A 4529-nucleotide genomic window follows, 5' to 3' on the forward strand; every position below is an offset into this window, starting at 1 on the left:
TCATGGTTGAGTAGCTGCTATGCTCACTAGAATGGCCATCATTAACCCTTATTCTATTTAATAACAACCCCAAAGCACAAGAGTAATGGTGCCACCAACTGAGATCTACCAAACAAAAGTGACGGGTGCTTCTTTAAAGTGAAAAAGCTGAAAGTTCTCTACTTAATATGGAAAGAGAAAAGAATCCCTATGTTAAAGTTGCTAAGATCTACTTTAAGAATAAATCTCTCTAGCCTAGGGTGGTGGCACCTGTCTGTAATCCCAGCACTCAGGAGGCTGAGGCAGGAGGATGGCCACCTGTTAAGGCCAGCCTGGGCTACATGGTGAGTTCAAGGCCAGCCTGAACTATATAGCAAGACCCCGCCAAAAAAAAAAAAAAAAAAAAAAAAAAAAAAAAAAAAAAAAAAAAAAAAAAAAAACCCTACGAATAAACACAAATTCGTGCTCTGCCAGAGATACAGCAACAGCCCATGATAAGGCCTGCATGCATCCCTACACGCGTCTGTCCCTAGAGAGTGCCCTCCCATCCCCACCCAAGCTTACGAAATACTCAGAACTCCTCAGCCAGCATGGAAACAGCTGATGACCTCAAAGTTCACATCTGAGCCCAAAGTGAGCGGAAGTGCAATCGGACTCCAGTTTACAGAGCCAGGCTCTGAGTCACGGCAAGGTCTTGCGATTCCGCATGAACTCATTCTGCCTGGAAATGCCGGCATCACTGGTGAGCAAACGCGAACCCGCGGTCAGCCAGGCAGAAGCACTTTGTTTTCCATGGGCACTGACGCCAGACCCCAGGGCTTCCGACAAAGGCCAGTGTGTCACTATTCCCGGCCGGCCGCTAGGGACGCGGGGCAGCGTGTGCGCGCGGCGCCCCCTGCCGGGCACACGGCGCAGGAGCAGCTAGTGTGGGCCAGAATGCAAACAGTAGGAACAGACTTCCTCCAAGCCAGCCCTGGAGGAAGAGGACCGAGGGGTGGAAAGGAGAAGGGGTCCTAAAAAGAACTGAGCTGAACTAGGTACGTGTCCCAGCTCCCCACAAGGAAAGGGATCTTTGTGTGATAATAAAAATATAAACTTGAGGAAATTACCAAAAACTGATTGCATTAAAGGTTAGCTTCCATACAGTTCCTAACAGAATTTTTATTTACGTAATAAGGAGCTTGCGCAAACACCACTGCCTGGCAATGTGGAGGCGGCTCGTGGCCAGCTAGGAACACACCAGGCCGCAGGGCATGGATGGTTCTGGGTTTTCCCGGCCACTGGGTCAGGGTAGCTGCAGGTGCAGAGGGCTCCCCTGCACCCAAAGCCTTTGCCTTGTTTGCTCCGCATAGTCCTTGCAGTGCTCCGCTGATGTGCACTGTGACCAGCCCTGCGTCGCACCCCACAGTCGGTAACAGAGCCTGTGCTTCTAACGCGTGCTCCTAGATCTCCCCAGGCCGGGGCCCTGCCTCACTCTCCATCCTATATTTTCCTGTGCCAGACTGCTCCTGCCCCTGAACCACATTACCCCGTCCCGGCCCCGGGGAGTGCAGCGGTGGACTTGGAAGACCTGCACCACCTTGCACTTTGTTTTGAGCCAGGATGTCCGGCTGGGAGGCCTTTGGGACAGCGAGTTCTGGGGCAGAGGTCAGGACTGGCTGCACTCCAAGGGCACAGGACAAACACGGTCGCACAGTGGCTCGGGCTGCTGAGACCCAAGGGCTCGCAGATCTGTGGGCCTGGAAGGGCTGTGAAGGAAAGCTGGGGCACGCAAAGCACTGGCCTGGGTCGGCTTCCGGTCCTGCCTGGTCCACTGGGGACCTGGGGGGAGGAGGCGCCATGATGAAATATGATGTTGGGGCCATGCGCAGAATAGGTGGAGGGGGAGCAGGAGGGACGAAAGGGCACAAGCAGGATCGAGGTGGTGTGTGGGTACTGATTCCCCAAAGATACATGTATTCATCATGGTCACAAACATACCAATAACAAATGTTTAAAATAGGAGCTACCGGGTAAGGATGGTGCATTACAGGGCCATGCAGATGCTCAGCTTTGTGGTTAATGATTGGTTCTCAGGCATAAAGAAAAACGCTATTATTTTCACTAATTCTGGTGTACCTTTCCGTGAGAACTGCCAGAGAGTCCCTGTGCCAGCTGTCTGCCCTCCACTGAGGCCTTCTAGACAGAGTGATACCACCTGCCTAAAGCCTCAGCGACGCTGCTGAGAGTGAGGTATTTCACCAAAGCCTTTCTGTGCTGCCCAGCTCACATCCCCAAACACCAGTGCTGCTCCTGGTCACTTGCTGCACGGCCCAGCTTGTGCAGCATTGACTGTAACAGCCAAGAACAATAAAATGAAAAAGTTGTGCCAGGTGGAGAGTCAAGGTTCTGGGGCACCCTGGATGGGTGACAGCAAGAGGGAGTGTGTGTTCCGGTCCTTCCTGCAGGCAGGAAAGCTAAGGCCCAGGCCAGAGTGGTCCCTCCTGTCCCCGGGGTGTGGGCAGCCACACAGAAACTTGACACAGGCCAGGCCAGCGGGTCAGGCCTCCCGTATCCAGACAAAGGCCCTTTGTCTGGGAGGTGTTGGGGGACGCTGTATACTCCGCTGTTTCTAAGTTACCATTTTCTCCTAACGCCATCTAACTCCTGGAAAGCTGTTTCCATGAACTGCTTCTTACAAGGCCTGGAGAAGCAGAAAAAGCTGTCAGCAGCATGAATGTGGTCATCAGGCCGCCTAAACGTGGACCGTTTGCCTGCGAGGCTGGGGGCCGATTATAAGCATGAGAGGCCCCCGCAGGGACAGAAAGGAAGGCTCCCCTAGCACACCCAGAAGAAGCTGCGCACAGAAGCTGGCTGTGGCAGGGCCCAAAGGCCGTGAAACTATTAGCTGTGATGTTGAAATGGTAGATACGGATCTTCCATATTTAGTACTCTAGGCTCTCTTCAGATTGTGTGAATCTTTTGCCTTTTAGTAAAGATTTTACATACTTGTTAGAACTCACAGCTGTACAACACACCAAGTCAACCTTACTGCAGATGACGGACTTCAATCGCATCCATATTTCTCCACTAATCAGAACAAATGTACTGCTATCCCTTTGACTTTACCCTAAAGCAAAATGTTTTTAAAAAAATGAAGCCTATGAATTTTTTACCTGAAATAACCAGAAGGGCAAAATCAGAAGGAAATAAATTACAATGCTACTTGCCCTGCTTCAGCATGGTGGAATTATGACTGCTTTTCTTTCCTGTACTTTCTCCTTTCTACTTTTATTTATGTTTCATTTGATCAGTTATCAGGTAGAATGAATGGCAAGTGTTTAAACCTCGTGTGGTCAGCTCTGCTGTGGGGCAGGAACAGGCGGCTCAAAGTCCATGGCCTGCCTCCCTAAACACAGCAGGAACTTAGTAAATTCTGCAAATAAAAGTGCCGTGAAGCCCATCTTCTGCTTGGAGCCTGCCATCTCGGTCCCTCTGGGCCAGGAGAGGACAGCAGGTTGGAGTAACGATGGGGAACCCAGAAGCTGACAGCAGACGATTGGATCAATGTCAGCTGAAACCTCCAGAGGCCTGTGTGGGCACCTGGAGAAACATCTACCAAATGGCACTGAAGGGCAGAGTGGCAGGTGCCAGCACAAGAGACTGCAGGGCCCCAGGCCATCAGGCCGGAATCACAGGTACCAACTTACCAGGATATGAGCTAAGATTGAGAACTGGGGACAATAACCAAAGGACCCAGCAGGTTCCATGCCAGAGAGGGAGGTGCGGCATCAGCAGCGAGGCAGCAGTGACAGCTCGGAGCTCCGCCCCTCTCAGCTCTTTGCGCTGGCCCAGGCCAGGAGCCTCAGTTCCCGCCCCCAACCACCTCAGCATGTGCACCGTAAAATGACCCAGCCCTCCTCCTACCAGCAAGCCCTCCTCCTTCCCTCCCAGGGCAATGGCAAACTCCACCCCCCCAACCAGGAATTGAACTCAGGCCCTTATGCTTTCCAAGGAAGCGCTTATTCTACTGAGCCATCTCTCCGGCCCCTAGCTTTTAAAGGCATTCCTCTTCTGCTTAAAACTAGGAGCCCTGGCCAGGGTGACATACTGGAGTGGGGGATCGCATTTGTGAATCGAAGCTCTGCACAATTCATTCAAGTCCAGGCCTGCCAGGAGAAACTGGAGGCGAGAGAAAGGCCCAGGCCCTCATCGCAGAGGTCAGTTGAAACCATCCCATAGTTCCTCTCAAAAAATAGTTGTTTCTAAAAAGCAGACTTGAGCCAGGCATTGTGGTGCACGCCTGTAATCCCAGCACTCAGGAGGCTGTCACAGGAGGATCTTTGGGAGTTTGGGACCAGCTTGGGCTGTAAAGTGAGTAAAAGGCCAGCCTGAATTGTACAGCAAGATCTTGTCTCAAAAAAAGACAAACATAAATTAATTAATTAAATAAATTTTAAAATAAAAAGCACATTTGAAAAGGGCTACTCACAAGTGTCTGCCTGTCAAGCACAAGGTCCTGAGTCCCTGATGAATGAGGAGGAGGAAGAGGAGGAAGAGGAGAAGGGGGG

The 4529-nt window shown here is 51.5% G+C and overlaps 1 long non-coding RNA gene across 1 annotated transcript in view; it reads left to right on the forward strand.

The window, feature by feature from the left end:
* The first annotated feature begins 2104 nt into the window (after positions 1 to 2104).
* LOC111814634 overlaps positions 2105 to 4529 on the forward strand; it is a 6109-nt gene continuing 3684 nt past the window's right edge. The window contains exon 1 of the long non-coding RNA XR_002819564.1: positions 2105 to 2211. This is a non-coding gene — a long non-coding RNA (uncharacterized LOC111814634). The remainder of the gene's footprint in view (positions 2212 to 4529) is intronic.

The sequence above is a fragment of the Octodon degus genome, unplaced genomic scaffold (genome assembly GCF_000260255.1).
Source record: "Octodon degus isolate 3935 unplaced genomic scaffold, OctDeg1.0 scaffold00009, whole genome shotgun sequence".
Lineage (NCBI taxonomy): Eukaryota > Metazoa > Chordata > Mammalia > Rodentia > Octodontidae > Octodon > Octodon degus.